At 42.1% G+C, this 15,192-nt stretch overlaps 2 long non-coding RNA genes across 2 annotated transcripts in view; one reads left to right on the top strand and one right to left on the bottom strand.

The window, feature by feature from the left end:
- LOC116672817 (uncharacterized) overlaps positions 1-9,422 on the bottom strand; it is a 20,286-nt gene extending 10,864 nt beyond the window's left edge. The window contains exons 1-2 of the long non-coding RNA XR_004327635.1: positions 9,132-9,422; positions 5,363-5,367 (exon numbers count right to left, since the gene is read on the bottom strand). This is a non-coding gene — a long non-coding RNA (uncharacterized LOC116672817). The remainder of the gene's footprint in view (positions 1-5,362; positions 5,368-9,131) is intronic.
- The window catches only part of LOC116672826 (uncharacterized), a 14,366-nt gene continuing 456 nt past the window's right edge, over positions 1,283-15,192 (top strand). Inside the window, exons 1-2 of the long non-coding RNA XR_004327645.1 lie at positions 1,283-1,292; positions 2,500-2,504. This is a non-coding gene — a long non-coding RNA (uncharacterized LOC116672826). The remainder of the gene's footprint in view (positions 1,293-2,499; positions 2,505-15,192) is intronic.

The following is a 15,192-nucleotide window of genomic DNA, read 5'->3' as shown; positions in this document are numbered from 1 at the left end:
ATTCCAAAATTAACTGTAAAACTAAAGTAAATAAGTTAGTGTTACCTCTGAAAAACGTCTAAAACGTTTGAAAACGTCAAACAGAGTAACAAACGTTGAATAATTGCATTGCAATAAGGGACAAAAATGTAAAAAAAAAAGTTAAAAACAAAGATAAAAAGCGTAACAAAAGTGTTGATTTTCAATTTTGACGGGAAGACAACACAAGGGTTAAACCAATCACAATCACGGACGCAGCGAGAGTGGATCTGCAGCCGATAGACTTGCCATTCTGTGCCGATGCGGACCTTGGTCGGGACTCTGAGAAGCCCCGTCTTAGATGTCAGTCAACACCGGCGTTGGGAACATCCACCGACAGGCGTTGAAGCTTTTTGACACATAAGAGAACCAATTTATTTTGATTTATATTATAGAGTTTTATTATAGATTATTTTTCTGTTGCTAACACGTTTTTCTCACTACGCTTAACTGACAAATGTTAAATGAGCAAAGTAATTAAAGGATTTTTTGAACACAATTGCGGCAATGACACTGTCACGCTCCCCTCAGGGTGACGTCCCACCCAGCCACACCCGGCAACAGACCACAGAGGGCCAGCATCACTCACCCTGAGGTGACGTGCATGTCAATGGGACACAACTGACAGGTGCTTCATGAACAAGTGTAGTTCATGCAAAGCTGTTTTGCTGTCACTGTGCAAGACCTGTAGTCCTTTTAAGGGACGTTAAGGGACTGCAAGAAACACAAGAATGAACTCCCCATTTCAATACCATTGATGCCAAAACACTTTTCTATGAACTTCAATAGCCAATGGAAAACAATCTCAAAATGAAATACATTTGAAATTAAATAACGTGGTCTCTTTCAAGCCGGAGAGCGGAGTTCACTTTGCGGCAAAAAACAAATACTTTTACCCAGGAAATGCACGTTTGTTCATTGGGAGTGTTTTAATCCAAAAAACAGTATTTTCTAAACTTAACTAGTCGTTTTAGTGCCTAAACTTAACTTTTTCTGGCTAAATTCAGCTACCGTGGCCCCTGAAAGAGCCGTCAACTGGCGGTGCCTGTAGCCGGCTCACAGTCACCTATTGGCGGTTAAACACTACAGCCCGAGTCCTCACTAAGACCAAGGAGTGGTTCACATCACTCCAGTTCTGAAGTCTTTACACTGGCTTCCTGTGCCTCAAACAATTGATTTTAAAATACTTCTGTTGATTTACAAAGCATTAAACATCATCCAGAATCCACAAATCATCCAGACCTCTCAGATGGTCTGCGACAGGTCTGCTTTCTGTCCCCAGAGTCAGAATTTAACAGGGAGAAGCAGTGTTCACCTTTTCTGCAACACATATCTGGAACAAACTCCCAGAAAACTGCCGGTCCGCTGCAACCCTAAAGACCTTTCGTTCTGATGCTACCTTTCTTTAAATAATTGTTCCTTTCTTTACAATATTATGACTTTTATTCTCGTATAACTTCAACTTGGTAAAGTTTTTACCTACACATATATAAAGCACTTTAAATTGCACTGTTGCTGAATTGTGCAATACAAATAAAGCTGCTGGTAACCGGTGTCCCAGAGCTCTGTAGGGGCTCAATACAACCAGCAACTACTGCCCGGATCTTATTGCACTATTGACGGTTCCTGTTACAGCGCTTTATTTTACCATAAAAATAGAATTCATTTTAGTTTTAGTTTTATTAGTTTTGGGGTCAGAGGTCGAGGCAAAAAGCAACCCAGCAGCCAGTGAGGACTACCCTGGAAATCCAGCGTTCTCGCGAGAGCACAGTCTGAGTTACTTTGGCATTGAGTAATGCTGCGCATTAACTATGCCCTTGTAGCCGAGCTGCACCAATCACATTGGTGTATCTGATATAGGCGGGCCAGAGGCGAGCTGCACCAATCACATCGGTGTATCTGATACAGGCGTACCAGAGGCGAGCTAAACAGGTTAGCTCCGCTGGTAGCTAAACGTATGATGTTCTGTATGCATCACCCTTTGTGTTGTTGTGATTGGTCGTAGTCTTATCCAGTTGAGTGCAGTGAGATTTTCAAATGCACGCTTGGTGCCGCCCCTCGAGATGGGCGACTTTCATTACTCAATGCCAGACACTTAATCTTTTGGATTTGGGTCTGGATTTCCAGGCTAAGTGAGGACTGCTGTCCTGCACATTGCAGCTTAGTGTAAAGAGTAAAAGAAACACATCAAGTTGGTGGTTGAGGATGCAAATAACTGAATAAATAAATAAATCCCTCCCTGCTTTCCCAGGGCAGAGGCTACACAACATACTTTGTCCTCATACATTACACCCTTCCTGTCTGAATTTACCTCTTCTGTTGATTACCTACTGTTTTGTCACTCTCAATTCCCACGTAATTCTTCACAGGCAACACCCTTTTCCTCTCCATTGTATGTTTCCCCTGGTCTCAGCATGCACTTTGTGACCTGTTGCCTTAATGAGACATAGTGTCATGGTATGAAAGCATGCTGCTATGCAGTTGTGGTGATAGAAAACACCAATGCAGTTAATGCAGGATGGTTTTAAAGGTCTGTGCTTCCTTAAGTTCAGGCAAACTCTGCTACCATGGATGTTGTGTTCAACTCGACTGAATATAAATATCAGACTAATAAACAAGAAACAGTGTAAATACAAAAAATGACAATGAAAGCACCTGTTAATAGTTGTGTAATTTTGGCATTTTTATATGTAGATTATATTCTACGATTCTGTTGAATAATGTTTCTTAAATTATTTTGTCACTGTCAGGCAAATAACCTTGTATCTCCATATTTCGTCATACTTTTTTTTTCATAAATCAATGCTTTTGGTCACCCTTTACGTCTGTCTGTGGGTTTTACACATATTTAAACAGTGACGAGGCAATTTTGTCTGACTTTGTCAGAGGTAAATAACTCAATGGAGTTTCACACAGCGCTGTGGAGGAAGGTCTGGCTAGTCCACACAGCATTCCGGGATGGGAGAAAAACATGCTCTGGTTTATTGGCATTTCTTTAAACCAATCACAATTGTCTTGGGTGGCGCTAAGCGATAAAGCCTCTGCAAAATAGCCTCTTGAAGGAACTTCCCTGTGTTTGTACGTTAAAGTAGTTTTAGTTGTGAGACAGTTATTAGACAGATGGTCTAGTCTAGAGTTTAGAATGCCAACACAAATTGAGCCCAAGAATATCCGGCCTAAATGAGTGTAATCTGGCAGAATGTTGTCTGCAAAAGAGCAAAACCGGAAGTGGAACATCATGGACATAGACTAAACTCAATATATACAGCATTTTCAGATTAACCTTTTTTCATTCCTGAAGAACAAGGATTTTGGACATACAATATTTCCACCCAAAAGCGACATTATTTTGCAACAATTTTTATTGTAATTAAAGGTGACCAAAATACAAAGCCATTTAGCTTCTGTCCAGTAACCAGTAAGTTTCCTGCATGTTTTACCAGCCAGTTTTTTTCTCTTTAGAGCAGGTGTGTGTGTGTGCGTGTGTATGTGTGTGTGTGTGTGCGTGCGTGCGTGCGTGCTTGAGTGTGTGTGAGATTGCTGGGTTACGAATGTTCTATTTCAATCGTAAAATTGTAAAAACTGAACGTTAATCTTGCAATAAAAAAACTCACGGCATTAAAATGGGTTTGCGTTAGCTGACAGCACTACTCAATTTCTCAATTGTCACAACATTCTAACATTTTGAATTGAATAAAACTGAAACACCACAATGCAAACGGCAATGAAGACGTTCCCCTAATTCAATTTGTATCACTGTATTTCACTGTCAACAGTGTGACTTTAGGATTCATATTAATGTTGTGGATCCCACAGACTGTGTTAAGGATCGGTCTGACTGAAGTCAATCAATGCTACTTCCAAAATCGTTGCATTTCAGGAAATTAAATTCAATATTGCCTCTGTGTTCCTACTGAACTAAAATGCATTCAACTGGTGGGTCAGTATTTGAGAAGTCATATTTTCTCTATCCCGGCTTCAGGTTAAATTAGATTTGGCAACCAGTCAGGCAGGGTGTGATTTGATGAAAAAAAGCAGAGCGAGAGGGATGTTTTTTTAGCTTAATTTACCTTAATTGAACAGCTTCAAAGTCATTGGAATGGTTATATGACTTTGTTTTTTTCCAGTTGAATGGGTAAGTTGAACTGTTGATGCATGGAGCAGCCATGCTGAATCTTGAGCTTGGGGTACTTCAAGGTTGTTCGAGTTTCAAGTTTGAAAATCCAAAGTTAGGAGACTTAGGAGACTTTGGAAATTCTGACTTCCGAGTGCAAATGGAACGCACTATAAAATACACACTGGATCTATTTATCAAAACTCCTTGTGTGTGTTCACATGCTAGGCCACTTAAGCTGATTCTGATAGAACACAAAGTTAGCCATGACAGCAGACAACGCTTTAAATATGGATGTTGCTGCAAAAAAGCTTTAAATTTCTAAAACGCAGAATGCTTTACACTCATCTTCAATCCAGCAGAATAGAAGATCAGGTGCATGTTCGTGCCAAATTGGAAAGAAATTCCCTCAAGGCGTTCCTGAGATATCGCGTAAGAATAAGAATGGGACGGACGGTGGGACAACTCGAAAAAAAAACATAACAAAACAAATATTTACTCTAGTTAAGCCTAAGTGAAACATTTACAACGTCTTTATGTATTAGATTTATCCACAATATATCAAGCACAAATCCACAGTAGTAATATTTTGATTTGCTGCATTTTCCCAGGCTGCACTTTGTCAGTTTTGGCCCTGGAGAGTAAACTTTTCCTACACTCACGAGAGAAAACTACAAGTCGTGCCATGGCCCTTCACTTAAAAATATAACCACCGAACGTCAAAACATGAGACAAATGAGGGCGTTTGCTTTCTGAAATCAGCCTCGATTCTGACTGTTAAATATGGGAAGCAGCCATGCAGTGAAACATGACTTTGTTTCCTCATATCAGGTTAATGTGTTGAGAGAAACTAAAGCCCGGTATAACAGCATAAGTCCTCCAATATCCACACAGTAAATGTGTTAGCGAATGAAACACAAATATCTCTTCTGGGATCTTAACATGCAGTTAATTTAGTCTTTTGACATGTGTGTGCACTTCTGACACCAGACACAGTGCTACTGAAAGAAAGTAAGCAAACCTTACAAGACCATACTTGTGGTAACATTTCTGACCAATGATGCCACCATCCCATCCCTCCACCCATCATCTTCAAATGACATTTTCTTACAAAAAGACGGCAGCTGTTCTCCCAAAGTAAAACAATAAGTGGAATCAAGCGACCAATTAATACGATGAAACTCAATGCTTTTCCCACACACTTTTCTTTTTGATCCTTAACTCCCGCACACCGTCTAACTTGCAAAGATTCATTTAATACTCAGCAAGGTTTCAGGACTAGACCTTCCTCAGGAAAATGGTGTTACATACTGAGAAGCAATCTGTTGTAGGAGGTGACTGTTTGTCTGTACCAATCACGTGCCTCACATGAAATAAGACAAAATGACACAACATTCATTTACATTTCCACTACTTTAGATAAATAATGTTCTGAAACGGTGTAATTTTTCATTCAATGATCATAAATGACCTGTAACAGCAGATGAAACTAACAGTGAAAAGAACAAAGTCCCAGAATGATTTGCGGTAGGTATGGCGCAAATCATTGAAGCACACATTCTAATGGTTCACAAATTTCTTTGTAACACCGGAGAAGCGCGTGTTAGTAAGTATCCAGCCAGTTAAAAGGTAGCAGGAGATTTCGTATATAGGCCTAATAGTATTCTAATGTTATTTTAGAACTTATCTGCTTTAGCTATGGCTGATCCTGGTCACACTCGGTCAGGCTTTCAACAGATGGAGACAATTACGGGATTATAAATGATTCATAACCCATCCTGAATTGGCCCTCAGGTATGTAATATGTCTATTTTATTCATGAAATAACTTAATGCGCAATGAGTTTGTACGTCAGTAACCTACATTAAATGACATCCCGATTCCATTTAGCGCAGCCGTTTAATTCCTTTTATTCCGTGTTTGTGTTGGCGTACTGTTTTCTTGTCCTTTGTCCCCTTGTACCTGTGTAAGGCGTCCTAAAGCGAGTTTCATGAAATGTTATTATTACGTTAGTTGCTAAAAACTACTCTTAATGCTTTGGCTCGTGGCACAGTAACAGTGATACCTGGTTTAGCTCACAATACATTCAGGCAATACAAGTTACCACATGCAACGATGCATCTCTAACTTATTCTCTTAATGTAAATTGTAAATGATTTTCTGTCCGAGCATAAGTTATATTCAGTGGGCAATACAGCAACGTAAAGAAAACAAGAAAAAAAACCTTTACGACAGCAGCTGTAGTAAAAACACTACCTCTTTTGTCCAAAGTCAACACAAACTTAATATTTGAAATCTATAACAGAGGGATGAAGCTCTTTGTATAACAAATGCAAATAAAAAATATGAAAAGTATTTTTTTTCAATTATTTTGCCTGTGGAGGGTCTAGCACCTATACATTGCTAACTATAACATTTATCTTTGCAAGTTAGACAGCGTGTGGGAGTTTCTTAGCAGCATATATTATGGATAATTATAGAAAAGTGTTTGGGAAGAGCATTATTTCACATCTGCATTGTACTATTTGTCATCCTACAACGCACCTGTCCCACGTTATAGACATGCAAAGTACCTTTTCTGTTCTCGTTATCCATAATATATGGCAGCATAATTTCCAAAAAATGACAGGAACTGGCTGCTGTTAAGAAGAAGCTCCCATATGGACCAAAGCGTGTGTTTATTAAAGCAGGATGTTGGGTGGGACAGCTCCAGATGGGACATCATTTTGTAAGAAAAAAGGCATTTGGAGAATTGGGTGGAGGGATACATTTTCCTAAGTGTCACAAATCCCAGTAATGCCTCTTTCTATTGATCCAATCAGCCAGATAAAATTTGGAAAGTCTGGCAGAGCCTTCTTTATTTAATCCCATTCATATGTTCACACGTGCTGCCGATATCGTCCTTGTTGTCTGTATGAAACTAACCTTCCTCTGTAACAGTATTAATCTTTTCAAGTTGATCTGATTTTGTTTAAATATATTAATGCTTGTTACTCCAAACCATTAAAACTAGAGGCTCACTCAGCTTCCACCAAAGTTCTATAAACGTTTCACTTGCCTTCCAAATTCCCCTTCCCCTTTCATTGAAGAGAAGCCTTTATTTATTCCAGGAGGACCACTTATTCTAGTGTTACCAGTTACCTTCCTACTCCCATATGGGAACTGCTGACTTATCGGACTGGGCAATCTAACCCGACAACTCTCTGGTGCTCTTGTACACACACGCACGCGCACAAGCGCATGCGCACTCTTTTTTCGCTTCCCTCTCTCCTATCTGACAGAGTGATCTAAGGCAGCAGTTCTCCTGCCGTCTGGCTGCCAGGGCAGGTAAACTAAACCTGTGGCCTTAAATTACCCTCCTCATTCCCTCCACCTCATTTCTCCACCTGCCTTCTCCTCTATTTTCTCTCTCCTCCTCGCCTCCTCTCTTTCCACCTTTTCCTTTTTCTGTCCTCTCTCGTTTCCAAGTCCCGCTACATGGTCCCACGCTTTAGGTTAGCGATGCGTGGCATTGGACTTGCCCTGACAACAGATGGTCTGTGTGTATGTCTGTATGTAAATGAGAGAAAGAAAGAGGGAGGGATGATGGTAATTGAGACAAAGCCAATCCTCACTTTTCTTGAGCTGTGATACTCAACTTGACTCAACTGGACAAGTTTGTGCCTCCGGCAGCAGCTGTCACTTATCTAGATGAGCTGTCATTTGAACTGAGTCTTAGGAAAAACGTCTCTGAAGTCTCCAAATCTATGTATCTTTTAAATCTTTTCAACATTTCCTCTGAACTTATACATTGTAGGATAGCAGGAAAAAATGCTCTGGGTTGTTTGCATTTCTTTCAACCAATCACAATTGTCTTGGGCGGTGCTAAGCTCCGGACGCAGAGACGGTGGCTCTGCAAAATGGTATTGGGTGGAACATTTGCACCCTGCATAAGAAAAATGCCAAAAACAATATTAAACGAAGTTAACTGTTCACACAATTCAGTATAAGCTATTTAAATTAGCTGGATACATGGTTACACGTCATTTGCTGTAAACCTACAGTATTCTTTGAAAATCTTGCCCTTTACAGCGTGTGGCAACACACACAAAAAGCGGACATGGAAATGTACTTCCATTGATCCAGACTATGCCTCGCTTAATGCTATATTCAATGTTTTTTAACAATCTTTGGTGGCTACTCTGAATAAACTTTATTCCTACGCATTCAGTTACATATGGCAGTTAAATATGAAAAGAACAGCCTGATGTTGCATTCAACGGTCATTGCAAAGGAGGATATTTTTTCTAGAGAACTTGTAGACGAGGCGCTCCTGGTGATATTCTTAATCTCATACTGTACTGACAAAATCACTCAATGAGTTGACAAACATCTGCAGCAGATACAGAGTGAAATACTTTATGTTGCAAGAGTATTTCTGTCTTTTGTTTGTTCTGTGTTGAAAGCAATTTATACACGTTTATTAAAACCATCTGACGCTGTGTTCAGTAGCCATTAATTGCTGCATTGTTTTGGTTCTCAGAAATGTGCCTCGCTGCGCTTTACCACCCCGTTGGTCGGGGGTTTGAGGACGAGGAATTTGATAAATAAGGCACTTTCAGAAATGAATTTTTCCTGAAGGGAACGTTTTATAGTGAAGGCTAGAGGTCTCAATAACAGACTGAAATTATGTTATATTTAATTGTGTGCTAAAAAAAAAATTGCCCAAAACAGACTGAATGCAAACACAATGTGAGCGTAGTATGTTCCAGGAAGAGAGAGCAGAGACACTGTGTACAAACAGACAAGCCCTACAGCGGTGGAAAATCCCTCTGAGACAATCATATGAGTGGGTGCCCATGGATGTGTTTGGATATATTCATGTGTGAATGTCACTGTGTGCTAAAAGCTTTGTTTTTGAGTACTTGCGTGTGTGTATGTGTGGGTTTTTGTTTGTGGTCACTACACGGTGAACAACAGCAGATTGTCAGCCTTTGATGAGATGCTGTGTGTGCGCAACCAACATGACATCATGACTTTGCGGAAACATACACGCCCACTTTCTTAAGCCAAATGGCATGTTATCTGTACACATTTTGAGATGTGTGAGCGTATGTCAGTGGGCGTAAACATACATGGCACTTGGCGTGTTATTGCGAGAAGAAAGCGACAGTTGAGGTTAGGAAACGTGACACGCGGGACACAATCCCCGGCCTCCTATGAGAAAGTCCTGTGTTTAACCCATCCACCAACCTGACTAACTTCCCTATGCGGATTTCCGCCCTTTTATACTTCTTGTTACAGAGTAAATTCACATTCTATTGCAAGGTAATGTAGATCAATGGAGCCCAAACGGCGTTGATAAACAAGCTAAAAAGCGAGTATGCTTCTTAATAACACGCCAATACTGGCATATGAATTGGCATGTCATACATACACCATTTCATGAGATCAATGTGAAGCAAGAGTGCGTTTTTTGCTCACAGATTAAATGTATTAGAGAGAGCATGTGTGTGTTAGCAAAAGAAAATATCAAGATAGGTACATAAAGGCGTTGTTTGAGTGAAAGTGTGTGTGTTGGAAGAGTGTAAATATGAGACTGAGCCAACAACTGAGCCAAGGAATGGAGAGGCCCCGAGGGAAAAGTCACAAACGTTACGCTGGGAAAACTTCTACTGAGCAGCCCTTTCATATTGTATACATGGGTTTTAATCCTTCCAGTTTTCCTTTAATTAGTCCATTGAGGGCTTTTTTCCACTTCTGAAATTTAAAAAAATATTCCTGGAGCTTGTTTTAAAATCTTCATAATTTCTTCTTCCTTTTTTGTGTGTTTGTATGGGTCACCTAAGTTTCTTATTTAACAATGGACTGTCAGTGTGCATGTTTCTTGTGTTTCTTGTGTGTGTGTGTGTGTGTGTGTGAGACAACGTGGGGCTAAAAAGGTGAGCGATGACCCATCAAACTGGGTAGAAATTTGATCCAGACAGGAGTAAAAGCTCCTTTATCTCTCACTTCTCTCTCTCTCTCTCTCTCTCTCTCTCTCTCTCTCTCCTTTTCTCATGTTTTCCTTGTTTTTTATGTTTCCCTTTTCTTTTTCCCTACCTCTCTTTTTCTCCTCTCATCACTTACCTTGTGCCCCATCTCCCTTCTTTGCATGTATCATTCCCTTTTCCACCTCCATCTTGATGCTTCTTCCTCCCTTCCTTTGTTTCTCCTTTGCACATCTCCCCCTTCCTTCCTTTTCAGCTCCAGGCCACGGATTACTGTCACACACACAAGAATGCAGTAAGGGGAGAAGAAGGTTGGGGTTAAGTAAAAAAAATAATAATAATAACAAAAAAGTAGAGATGTGTAACTTAAGGTCTTTGTCTTAACACAGTATATGCACTGGTCAGTCATTGAATTGGCTGTCTTATATCATCTGCGTTTTAATAGAAAATGAAAGGTTGCCTTCTGGGGGACTATGGGCTAAAGTGCAGACCAAGTAAGTCACAACTTTCCAACTTCAGTTCTGGTTAGTGACCTTTGATGCATGTTGTTTAGCTCTCTCTCTCTCTCTAGCCCCTTTTTGGTCTGCTTAATGGAATGAACACCAATTAAAGGCCAAAAAAATTGCTTAAAAAATCAAATTAAGTATCTGTTTTTCTACCTTTGTTCAGCAGTAACTGACAAATCCAGTGGTGAGTATGACATTTCATCATTGGTTTCAAATGGAACAAGATGCATATGTACAGCAGGATGTAAAAAGTACATTTCCAAACTCTGGCACTATCACACTTGGGGAAACTCTACCGTTCAAGTTCTTTTCCACAATTCAACTCCAATATTTCCCTCAACACGTTAGTGAACGCCAGTAAAAGGTCTTGCGAGTCACAAAGCTTACCCATGGCGCCCTATCCTTGAGCAATATCAGATGTGAAAACGCTGTCATGGACCATTAAAGGAGAATAATAGACTGTATATTTTGTTGTTTAGTATGGAGGACACGTTGGTTTGTAATTACAAAACAGTTAAATACTTTAAACTGCTACTTTCTTCTGTGCGGCAAGCTTTGCTTTTACTCTGAGCAAAAACACCTTTCATGTCTTCTTCTTCCTATAGTTCTGGTTTGGTTGGTTGGTTGGTTGGTCTGGTTTTTCAGTGCCCTAACAGACGGATATCTATCCAACAGAAATGGACTGTTGTACGTGCTTTAATTGGCTGCAGATGCTGACTGACATGGACCATCAACCATTTCTCCAAAGCACAATAAGGAAAACACCTACACAAATACTCAAAGCAGGTTGGGCAGAGCAGAAAGACTTTCCTCTTGGCTGTTCATAACACAATATGTTAAGCACACACAGTAATACCCAGCTGAGTACATCTAACCCAAACATCCAAGCCATTAATACAATCTGAAGAGGTGCTTTGATAAGAGTTCGAGTTTATTAACTTGTCTTTTACTCCCACAGCATCCTTGTGATTTCGGAGCTCACTGAATATTTATTGAAAAAATAAAGCTTCTTGGACGACACTCTTGTTTTTTTACTATTTTACGTTCACACAAACATTTCAAGACCTCAATAGACATTGTGCGCCTCAGGGTCTGTGAGAGGGCCATGATATCCACTGGCAGAGTTAATTGAGCAGCTTGAGGATAGTTGGTAAACTGCTGTACATTAGTTAGCTAGCTACTGTAGCTGCAAACTAGTTAGCCAGCCAGGAATACACTACCGCATGGTTCAGCAACCTTTCCTACCAAAAGAGCCATTTTTGGTAGGAAATCTTCAAAATTTTAAGAAATCTGAATTGATCCCCAAAACATAGTTCCATCCATCCATCTTCATCAGCTTATCTGGTAACAGGTCGCGGGGGCAGCAGCTCCAGCAGGGAACCCCAAACTTCCCTTTCCCGAGCCACATCAACCAGCTCCGACTGGGGGATCCCGGGCGTTCCCTGGCCAGGCTGGAGATATATTCTCTCCACCTAGTCCTGGGTCTTCCCCGAGGCCCGCAAAACATAGTCTACGCAGTCTAAGTGTTCATTAGCCTATCAACATTACTTATAGGTCTAAATGAGCATGCTTTAATATAATGATAATAATAATAATGGTAATAATATTTGCTGCCATTTTTATGGCCATGTCTTTACGCTTGTTCAAGCATAGCTGTAAGCCAGCCGCATTGGCGGTAACAACAACTGATTCTGTCTATGTTATGTCTATCTCAAGTTGAAAAAACTAGCAATAGAAGTCAGGAGTGGAAAAATCGCACATTGTCATTTAACTTCACAGCAAAATAACGGTTGGCTGACGATGGGTGATGCAGTTGTTTCCTAACAAGGATTCCAGAGAGAAGCGACTGGCATCACTCTGTCTGATCGTGGCGTCTTCAACAAAAAAAGCAGTGTGTGCGCCTAGCGTTTTGTAACCTGCGAACATGCTCTATCTGATCGGCCTGGTTTACATGCTGCCATAACTGAAAAAAACAACAAAAGGACAACAAAGCTGTTGTGGTCTGTATTGAATTACACCAAGAATTATAGCTTGAGGAGGAACAGATCAGTTACATATAGAAATAAATCCTCTGAGACCCCATCAGCACACATAGTAAACCCTTGTTTACCATAGCAGAGACCTGGGTCACATCCCACTCGTTCAGTTTGAATTAACTGTACGTAAACAAGTTATTGTCGGATTATAGTGGTAGCTTGATTTCTTGAAGGTCACCTAAATAAGAAACCTAGTTTCTGTAAGTGGGGTGAGGGGTAAGGTTTCTGCTGGGGAAACCTAAAGCCTCGGCAATGTGTACACCTAACCGGGTTTCTATTTTTTTTTTTTTACAAGAACATGTGTATGCTCCATCCCATGGGCCCACCACTTGTGGGAGGAATCGCTGGGGTAGGGTGATCTGCCACATGGATGGCAGTGAAGGTCAGGGGCCTCGAAGGACCAGACCCAGGTGGCAGAGACTGGCTCTGGGGATATGGAATGTCACCTCTCTGTGGAGGAAGGAGCCGGAACTTGTCCGGTAGGAGGAGCGCTACCAGTTTGATCTGGTGGGGCTTACCTCTACGAATAGTCTCGGTTCTGGAACCATAGTCCTGGATAAGGGTTGGACTCTTTACTACTCCAGAATTGCCCAGGGTGTGAGGCGCCGGGCGGGTGTGGGGATACTCACAAGCCCCCGGCTGAGCGCCGCTACATTGGACTTTACCCGAAGGATGAGAGGTTCACCTCCCTACGCGTGCGGGGGGGGGGGTGTGGGGGGGGGGGGGGGGGGGGGGAACTGACTGTTTGTGCATATGCACCAAATAAGAGTTCAGAGTATTGGACCTTCTTGGAGACTTTAAATGGAGTCCTATGTGAAGCTCCAGGGGGGGGGACTCCATAGTTCTACTGGGGGACACACGTGGGCGATGATGGAGACACATGGAGAGGCGTGATTGGGAGGAATGGCCTCCCTGATCTAAACCAGAGTGGCTGTCTTTTGTTGGACTTCTGTGCTAGTCATGGATTGTCCATAACAAACACCATGTTTGAACATAGGGATGCTCATAAGTGTACTTGGTACCAGAGCACCCTAGGCTGAAATTCAATGATTGATTTTATAATCTTATCTGAGGCCGTATGTTTTTGGTCAATCGAATGAAGAGAGGAGCAGAGCTGTCAACGGATCACCATCTGGTGGTGAGTTGGGTCAGGGGGTGGGCGAAGACTCTGGACTGGCCTGGTAAGCCCAAACAGGTAGCAACTCCACAACTCCACAGTTGCAAAGCCCCAGGGATTGATGAAATCCGTCCAGAAATGCTGAAAGCTCTGGGTGTGGAGGGGCTGTCTTGGTTGACACGCCTCTTCAACACTGCGTGGAAGTCTGGGACAGTGCCTAAAAAGTGGCAGACTGTGGTGGTTCCCCTGGGGGACCAGAGGGTGTGTGCCAATTACAGGGGTATCACAATTCTCAGCCTCCCTGGTAAAGTCTACTACAAAGCTGCTGGAAAGGAGGGTTTGGCCGATAGTTGAACCTTGGGTTGAAGAGGAACAATGCGGATTCTGTCCTGGTCGTGGAACAACGTATCAGATCTTCACTCTCGCAAGGATCCTTGAGGGAGCCTGGAAGTATGCCCATCTTTCCCATTATTACCGGGTCCTCCGGGAGATACTGTGGGAGGCGCTGCAGGAGTATGGGGTGAGGGAGTCCCTTCTCAGGGCCATCCAATCTTTGAACGATTAAAGCAAGAGCTGTGTCTGGGTTCTTTGCAGTAAGTCAGACTTGTTTCAGGTGAGGGTTGGCCTCTGCCAGGGCTGCATTTTGTCACCAATCCTGTTTGTAGTATTTAGGAACAGGATATCAAGGCGTAGTCGAGGGTTGCAGTTTGGTGAGCTGCTTTTTTGTAGATGATGTGGTCCTAATGGCTTCATCGGCCTGTGACCTTCAGCACTCACTGGATCGGTTTGCAGCCGAGTGTGAAGCGGCTGGGATGAGGATCAGCACCTTTACATCTGAGGCAATGGTTCTCAGCAGAAAACCAATGGAGTGACTTCTTCAGGTAGGGAATGAGTTCTTTCCCCAAGTGAAAAGTTTAAATACCTTGGGACAATGGAACAGGAGATTGGTCAGAGAATCAGAGCAGCGGGTGCGGTATTACATTCAATTTATTGCACCATTGTGACGAAAAGTGAGCTGAGCCAGAAGGCAAAGCTCTCGATCTACTGGTCAGTTTTTGTTCCTACCCTCACCTATGGTCATGGAGGCTGAGTCACAACCGAAAGAACAAGATCATGGGTACAAGTGGCCAAAATGGGTTTCCTCAGGAGGGTGGCTGGCGTCTCCCTTAGAGATAGGGTGAGAAGCACAGTCATCCATGAGGAGCTCGGAGTAGAGCAGCAGCACCTTTGCGTTGAAAGGAGCCAGATGAGGTGGTTTGGGCATCTGGTGAGGATGCTTCCTGGGCACCTCCTTAGGGAGGTGTTCCAGGTACGTCCAGCTGGGAGGAGGCCTCGGGGAAGACCCAGGACTAGTTGGAGGGATTATATCTCCAACCTGGCCTGGGAATGCCTCGGGATCCCCAGTCAGAGCTGGTTAATGTGGCTCAGGAAA

Source organism: Etheostoma spectabile, chromosome 23 (genome assembly GCF_008692095.1).
Source record: "Etheostoma spectabile isolate EspeVRDwgs_2016 chromosome 23, UIUC_Espe_1.0, whole genome shotgun sequence".
Classification (NCBI taxonomy): domain Eukaryota; kingdom Metazoa; phylum Chordata; class Actinopteri; order Perciformes; family Percidae; genus Etheostoma; species Etheostoma spectabile.
The sequence above is the reverse complement of the archived record's forward strand: the minus strand, read 5'-3'. Positions and strand labels throughout refer to the sequence as shown.